General features: G+C 39.5%; 1 long non-coding RNA gene across 1 annotated transcript in view; it reads left to right on the top strand.

Annotated features, from left to right (window-relative positions):
• The window catches only part of LOC139024433 (uncharacterized), a 69,122-nt gene extending 60,939 nt beyond the window's left edge, over positions 1-8,183 (top strand). Inside the window, exon 3 of the long non-coding RNA XR_011475737.1 lies at positions 8,116-8,183. This is a non-coding gene — a long non-coding RNA (uncharacterized lncRNA). The remainder of the gene's footprint in view (positions 1-8,115) is intronic.
• Positions 8,184-8,932: the final 749 nt, after the last annotated feature.

Below are 8,932 nucleotides of genomic sequence, written 5' to 3'. Positions count from 1 at the left end.
TACACAATCATTAATCAAGATGAAAAGATGTCATTCTAAAAGTTAGAAATAGCGTACGGTGCTGTAGCCTAAGTAAACATGTATTTATCTTACCCCAGCTTTGACCGCAATAGTATAGGGCCCTGGACTAATTTAAATTTCACTATTAGCATCTTGCCAGCAACACAAAACATTTAAAACTTGTTAGGGCTAGSGTCTTTTTTTCWAAATTTCCRCCTGACTGACGTGCCCAAAGTAAACTGCCTGTTACTCAGGCCCAGAAGCCAGGATATKCATATAATTGGTACCATTGGATAGAAAACACTTTGAAGTTTGTAGAAATGTTAAAATAATGTATGAGACTATAACACAATTGATTGGTAGGAGACAACCCAAAGAAAAACCAACCAGAACCTATTTTTTTGGAGAGCCCATGCTCTTTTAATAGAAAGCTATTGAGCGTATGCAATTCTAGCTCCTAGATTGTAATTCCTATGGCTTCCACTAGATGTCAACAGTCTTTTTTCAAGGTTTCAGGCTTATAACTTGAATAATGAWRAAGAAATATGAGTTTTGGTACTGGGAGTCAAAGTTGAATATATGTCATATCATGTCTTTGTGCGCGCTATGAAGAGGACGCTCACCTGCTTATTTTGTTTTTCTATTGAACATACTTCTTTCCAAATGAAATATTATAGTTAACATTATTATATTTTAGGGTACCTGAGGAATGATTAGAAATGTATTTTGACTTGTTGAAACAAAGTTTAGGTGCAGTTTTTCATATTCCTTTCTCTGCATGTTGAATGAGAGGATTACTAAAATCAATGGCGCCAACTAAACAGACTTTTTGGGATATAAAAAAGGATTTTATCTAACAAGACGACACTACGTGTTGTAGCTGGGACCCTTTGGATGACAAATCAGAAGAAGATTTTCAAAAAGTAAGTGAATATTTAATCGCTCTTTGTGAATTTATGAAACCTGTGCCGGTGGAAAAATGTTGATGTGGGGMGCCGTCCTCAAACAATCGCATGGCATGCTTTCAYTGTAAAGCCTACTGTAWMTCGGRCATTGCAGTTAGATTAACAAGAATTGAAGCTTTTAACCGATATAAGACACTTGTATGTACATAAATGTTTCATATCCATAATTTGTATGATTATTTATTTGAATTGCGCGCCCTCCAGTTTCACCGGAACTTGTCCCGCCTAGCCTTACGCTACAGCATACAATGATATTCTAGACAATTCTGTGCTTCTGACAATGTGGCACCAGTTTGGGGAATGCCCTTTCCTGTTTCAGCATGACAATGCCCCTGTGCACAAAGCGAGATACATACAGAAATGGTTTATTTATACTGTTACACTTGCACACAGGAGGTCCCGTGAAAAAAACGGTCCGCCTATAGAAATCAAATGCCCGAAATCACACTGCCAATCCACCCATGCATGGAGCAATGTCCTACACCTGGGAGCAGGAAAAAATAACTACGAAAGCCTACAGCCAGACCTGTCAGGGCTGCTGACATTCAATATTATTTTGTCCGTTTTTTTGTTACAAACAAGCAAAATTGTAATTATTTTTCTTAAAAAACGAGAAGGTAAAAATTGTTCATTTTTCAAGAACAGGGAAAATTCGATTGAGTTTAGCACCACGCGTTCAAATTAAAAGGCAGATGAGTCACCAAGAGGCAGAACAGACGTTGAAAACAAAGATTAAATGTCATTATTTTTTTCAGTTACTGCACTGAACATGTTAGGTAGGCTATTTCTACATATACACAAATAATCTGTATCTTACCCCGTCTTGGTTCGCAGTTGAACTATTTTACTTTCACTGACTTTCCAAATAACGTTTGCGAAAAGTGGGAGGCAACCTACTGATAATCCACTATACCGTTTAAATTGATAATCCACCCCAGAAATACAAATCTATTTGGTGAAAGCCTATGTTCTATCAGTTGGTAAAATACATTTCCCCCCGTGATTTAACTTGTAAATGGTCCGCCTGTGAAAATCTGGACATCGTGTATGAACGCATCATAGCTTGGCTATAGAATTATTGTCACTGGAGATAAAGGATTTCACGCTATCACATTTCATAACGCTTTCAAAACAATGACCTACACTCCAGATCGACAAATCAGCCAATAGATGGTATGGCCACACATCCATCCGCTTATATCGTCATGACAAAGTATAGATTTCGCTTAGATGTGCTCAATCTAAACAGTGTACCACGTTAATAACCTCCGTTTCATCTTCAAGTACCATGTCACAATGTGCCGTGTCTGTAGGATAACCCAACACACTATAAACTCATATTGGATTTAAATACCCATAAAGGGATGTTTATTCTGAGTGGATATTAGCCCCATTGTGAATCCATATTCAATGTATGTTTTATTGTTTTTAAAGAACATTTACCCTGCAATTTAATTTGATGAATTAGTTTTTGTAATCCCCACTGTTTTCATTCACTTGTAACTGTCATAAAATAAAACACGAAATACAAACAATAATGCTGCAATGACGCAGTAAGGCATACACCTTAAGGACTGTTCTTAGAATGATGCAATGCATGTTCATTCTCATTCATTCTGATTGGCCCCCTCAAACACCATTGTTTAGATTTACATAATTTTAGAAGATCTATGTGTGGTAGTGTAAGAAATGTATTAGATATTGGTAACCTGTTTTACAACTTCTCAACATTAGCTATAGTTGACACAATATGCACACAACCCCTCTTTCTCTTGACATATTGCTGATCTCATTAGACGACAACCACCGACACACACACTCCCCTCCCCCATGACAATCACACAGACACACACAACTCAAGGTTGGAGCGCAAGACAAAAGAACTGTGGGAAGAGCCAATGGAATGTCGACCATCAGGCCCGGACAGGACAACCCACGACCCAGATCGACCAATCGGAAGCCAGACGACAAGTCAACCTACTTTGCTTGTTGTCTATTATAATCTGTATGTACTGCTTAGAGGGGCTCTTCTTCTCCGACGATTTCATAAGAATCTGACAGAAAGGGGCCGTGCACGGCTTTGCCTAATATCTTTACACTTGAATTAAACCTGCCTTATTATAAAATATCCACCTCGTCCTATGTCTCCACTTGGTCTCCTGTCTCAAGTAAAACGTTTTATCAACAGTAGTCTAACACCATATAATACAGTGGGCAAAAAAGTTATTAGTCAGCCACCAATTGTGCAAGTCTCCCACTTAAAAAGATGAGAGAGGCCTGTAATTTTCATCATAGGTACACTTCAACTATGAGACAAAATGAGAAAAAAAAATCCAGAAAATCACATTGTAGGATTTTTAATGAGTTTATTTGCAAATTATGGTGAAAATAAGTATTTTCGTCAATAACAAAAGTTTATCTCAATACTTTGTTATATACCCTTTGTTGGCAATGACAGAGGTCAAACGTTTTCTGTAAGTCTTCACAAGATTTTCACACACTGTTGCTGTATTTTGGCCCATTCTCCATGCAGATCTCCTCTAGAGGCAGTGATGTTGGGCTGTTGCTGGGCAACACGGACTTTCAACTCCCTCCAAAGATTTTCTATGGGGTTGAGATCTGGAGACTGGCTAGGGCCACTCCGACCTTGAAATGCTTCTACGAAGCCACTCCTTCGTTGCCGGGCGGTGTGTTTGGGATCATTGTCATGCTGAAAGACCCAGACCACGTTTCAATCTTCAATGCCCTTGCTGATGGAAGGAGTTTTCACTCAAAATCTCACGAGTACAATGGCCCCATTCATTCTTTCTTTACACGGATCAGTCGTCCTGGTCCGCCTTTGCCAGAAAAAACAGCCCCAAAGCATGATGTTTCCACCCCCCATGCTTCACAGTAGGTATGGTGTTCTTTGGATGCAACTAAGCATTCTTTGTCCTCCAAACACGACGAGTTGAGTTTTTACCATAAAGTTATATTTGGTTTCATCTGACCATATTACATTCTCCCAATCTTCTTCTGGATCATCCAAATGCTCTCTAGCAAACTTCAGACGGGCCTGGACATGTCTGCTTTAAGCAGGGGGACACGTCTGGCCACTGCAGGATTGACCCTGGCGGCGTAGTGTGTTACTGATGGTAGGCTTTGTTACTTTGGTCCCAGCTCTCTGCAGGTCATTCACTAGGTCCCCCCGTGGGTTCTGGATTTTTGCTCACCGTTCTTGTGATCAGTTTGACCCCACGGGGTGAGATCTGCGTGGAGCCCCAGATCGAGGGAGATTATCAGTGGTCTTGTATGTCTTCCATTTCCTAATAATTTTCCCACAGTTGATTTCTTCAAACCAAGCTGCTTACCTATTGCAGATTCAGTCTTCCCAGCCTGGTGCAGGCTACAGTTTCTTGTTCCGGTTGACAGCTTCTTTGGTCTGGCCATAGTGGAGTTTGGAGTGTGACTGTTTGAGGTTGTGGACAGGTTGTCTTTTATACTGATAACAAGTTCAAACATGTGCCATTAATACAGGTAACGAGTGGAGGACAGAGGAGCCTCTAAAGAAGAATTTACAGGTCTGTGAGAGCCAGAAATCTTGCTTGTTTGTAGGTGACCAAATACTTATTTTCCACCATAATTCCACCACCACAGACAAAATGAGAATAAAAATCCAGAAAATCACATTGTAGGATTTTTAATGAATTTATTTATTCATAAAAAATCCTACAATGTGATTTTCTGGATTTTTTCCCTCATTTGTCTGTCATAGTTGAAGTGTACCTATGATGAAAATTACAGGCCTCTCTCATCTTTTTAAGTGGGAGAACTTGCACAAGGGGCTGACTAATACTTTTTTGCCCCACTGTATAATTAATATAACAGGCCTTGGAACCTCTAATCCTGGCAATCATTCTATTCTATGTAACAACCACTCTATGACATCAGCAGCCATAGAGATAGAATGTTTCATCTCTATGATGGCAGTCTCATAGAAAAACTGTATTCTTTTGAGATGGAAATGTTTAAAACCTTCTATGTAATAACCATAGAGATATATGATTTGGTAAAATGTAAACATAATACTGATCATCTAACATCTAAATTATTATTAGGATAGGTGACATCTATCACTGCCTTCTACAATATATTCTACATTAACTGTTCTGAACATCCCAAAAATACGCTTAGTAAACATTTCCAAATGGTGGTATGTGTAATGTTACGTAAGTCTGCTCCTGGGAAGGACTTGCTGGACCCCTCCACACTCCCAGGAAAACCAGGTACCCAGATTTACCAGAGATGTTCTATAATGTTGTAACGGTCTGTAGCAGCATCACAGACTGTCAAACTCAACTTTCTTGTCCGGTGGAACCCCACTTTGAATCCAGTTTATAAACTGTGACTTACATTTTAATTCACATTTAATCACTCTTAGTTGATGATAAATAATGCTTTGTTTTTACAGTCCGAAATGACCAGGAATCCAGTCAACGGTCAGAAAGAGAAAAGGTCAAACAGCTTCAGTAAAAAAGAAAACATATGTGATAAAAGTGAAAGTTATTGAATGTTTCTTGCATGTAAATGAAGCCTGCAGGTAGAACGGCTCCACAAAAGAAATGGCAGGGTTAGTCTGCTTGGACCCAGGAGCACTAGAGAGGGTCATCAGAACAAGTCTAAATTTCACCAGAACCACCATGGCTGAGGACACAGGGGGAAGGTACCATGGTACATGACCCTACTACATGAGAAGGTACATAATTTTATACAGATTGGTGTGGCCCAGTCTGAATACCTCCCTGTAGACACTTTAAATGGCCCTAGTAGATCTAGAAGGATCTGATGGTTGTTGCACTATGTTGGCTCAGTGGGGTGTGCACCATATTGGAGGCTGACTGTAGTTGTAGTATTTGAAAACCCCTCTTTTTAAAGGAGAACATACTGATGTTAGGTGAGGAAATCACTCATCTGTCAGTTTGAAGAGGTGAGAAAGACCAAGAGATCTCTGTGCTTCAGGAGGAGCTGACAGAACTGACCATGTCTCTTAATGAGGACGTGGTCAAAGTCAGATAGGAAGTAGGGACTTCTCTGTACTGTATTTTCAGAGTTCTTGAGAAGTATTGTAGCTTATGTATGAACAACAACGTGTGACCTTTGGTTTAAAAACTTCTTTGGATAGGGGGCGGCATTTTCACTTTTGGATGAATAGCGTGCCCAGAGTAAACTGCCTCCTACTCAGTCCCAGATGCTATATATTCATATTATTATTATTATTGGATAGAAAACACTCTGAAGTTCTAAAACTGTTTGAATGATGTATGTGAGTATAACATAACTCATATGGCAGGCAAAACCTGAGAAAAAAAATCCAAACAGGAAGTGGAAATCTGAGGTTTGTAGTTTTTGAACTCAGCCCGTATCGAATTCAACAGTGGGATATGGGTTATTTTTGCACTTCCTACGGCTTCCACTAAATGTCAACCGTATTTAGAACATTGTTTCAGGCTTCTACTGTGAGTGGACGAATGAGAGCTGTTTGACGAAGGGGTCTGGCACAGCCTCGTTCTCGTCTCACGCGCGTTCACATGAGAGGTATTTCTCTCCATTGACTTTTCTACAGACAATGGAATTCTCCGGTTGGAACATTATTGAAACTTATGATAAAAACATCCTAAAGATTGATTCTATACTTAGTTTGACAAGTTTCTTTCGACTTGTAATTATAACTTTTTGAACCTTCATCCGACTGGACCTGGAACGCGCGTTTGGATTGTTTAACCTAACGCCCTAACAAATAAAGCTATTTGGACATAAATGATGGACATTATCGAACAAATCAAACATTTATTGTGGAACTGGGATTCCTGGGAGTGCATTCTGATGAAGATCATCAAAGGTAAGTGACTATTATAATGCTATTTATGACTAATGTTGACTGCGCAACATGGCGGATATTTATTTGGCTGTTTTGGGCTCTGAGCGCCGTACTCAGATTATGCTTTTTCCGTCAAGTTTTTTAAAAATCTGACACAGCGGATGCATTAAGGAGAAGTTTATCTATACTTCCATGTATAACACATGTATTTCATCAACATTTATAATGAGATTTTCTGTAAATTCATTGGCTTCTCTGCAATATCACTGCATGTTTTGGAACTACTGAACATAACACGCCAATGTAAAATAAGATTTTTGGATATAAATATGAACTTTACCGAACAAAACATACATGTATTGTGTAACATGAAAGTCCTATAGAGTGTCATCTGATGAAAATCATCAAAGATTAGTGATTCATTTTATCTCTATTTGTGCTTTTTGTGACTCTCTCTTTGGCTGGAAAAATGGCTGGGTTTTTCTGTGAGTTGGTGGTGACCTAACATAATCGTTTGTGGAGCTTTCGCTGTAAAGCATTTTTGAAATCCGACACTGTGGCTGGATTAACGAGAATTTTATCTTTTAAAATGGTGCCCAATACTTGTATGTTTGAGAAATTTGATTTATGAGATTCTGTTGATTTATATTGGCGCCCTGCAATTTCATTGGCTGCTGGCGAGGGAACCCCAGTCCTAGACAGGTTAATGGGTATATAGACATATACTGATTACCACAGCAGTGCTATAACTTCAACACTGTCATCTATCCCTCTATCCCCGACACTAACTACAGTATAAAAGTGATCTAACTATAAACAGTGTCATCTATCCCTCTGCATTTGAACCATAAAGGTTGACTAACATTTAACTAAAACAAATAGAAAAAGAAGGTAAAACCTTGAAACTTCAGGTTACAAGACTGATACCAGAACCAACAGAGATCTAGAAGTAGACTGTTCAAACTAAAACTGATACCAGAAACCAACAGAGATCTAGAATTAGACTGTTGAAACTAAAACTGATACCAGAACCAACAGAGATCAAGAATTAGACTGTTCAAACGTAAACTGATACCAGAACCACAGAGCACAACACACATCTAGAATTAAATATAAAAACCGTCAAACTAAAATAAACGAATGAAAAGAAAAATGTATATAAAAAATAGTGAAAATGCGGCCCTGAAGTAACCATCGTCATCTCACATACTTTCTGTGTTTCTTTGCGTTAACTGTGGAGTTGATAGTGTGTCTGTCAGAGGAGGTCAGAATCAGAGGGAGGTGGAGAAGGAGGTGCAGGAGAAGAGCCAGCAGATAGACCGGATAGAAGAGGAGCTCCACAGGCTGAAGGCCAGCCCTGGGTGGGTGTCCTGAACCTGAACGGTTCCTAGCCCTGTTGGACAGAGAAGCAACTCAATCTGAGACAGACACCAAGCCATACAGAATGAGGTTAACCCTTAGTTAACTCTGTCAGAGTTAGAATTCACAATTTGTTAACATTTGAAATTATATACAGGCTGCATGTAATGTTATTGTTCTGAAATTTGACTTAAGACTAATATTGCATGTGGCCATGTCTGAGTCTTGGAACATGCCACAAACACAGCTCTTCAGATATACAGAGAATTATGTGGACAGTGAAGGAAGGACAAAACACTTACTTTATCACTTACTGAACAGATGAGAGAAGTGGAGAGAACCAAACCAACCACTGATGAGGGAGTTAGAGGAGGCCAGGAATAATCATGTGATCTCTTCTGGTGTGTTCACATGGAGATACAGTATCAAACACAGCTTTAGAGCCTAAACTGGGGGAGGATGAGCCCACAATCCTCAATCAACCCTTAGCTCTCACCCCCTGAGATCTGAAAGTGTGGAAAGGTGACACTCTTATTGTATGTAATCTCAATCAATTACTGTACTCTGCAGGTACAGTGAGTTCCTTGTGTAGAACTCTGTCCATAAAGAGAAGGAGAGCTGATCACTGCTAAAGGCCAGGAGATGAGTTGAGACAGCAGCTGAAGAACCAGTTTGACCAGCTACAGGCCATGTCCAGGAAGTAGTGAAAACAGGTTGGTCCAGCTACAGGCCGTGATTGGGAGTTCCATAG

The sequence above is a fragment of the Salvelinus sp. IW2-2015 genome, unplaced genomic scaffold, assembly GCF_002910315.2.
Source record: "Salvelinus sp. IW2-2015 unplaced genomic scaffold, ASM291031v2 Un_scaffold1499, whole genome shotgun sequence".
NCBI lineage: Eukaryota > Metazoa > Chordata > Actinopteri > Salmoniformes > Salmonidae > Salvelinus > Salvelinus sp. IW2-2015.
Note: the sequence above shows the minus strand (reverse complement) of the source record. Positions and strands in the feature narration are given on the sequence as shown.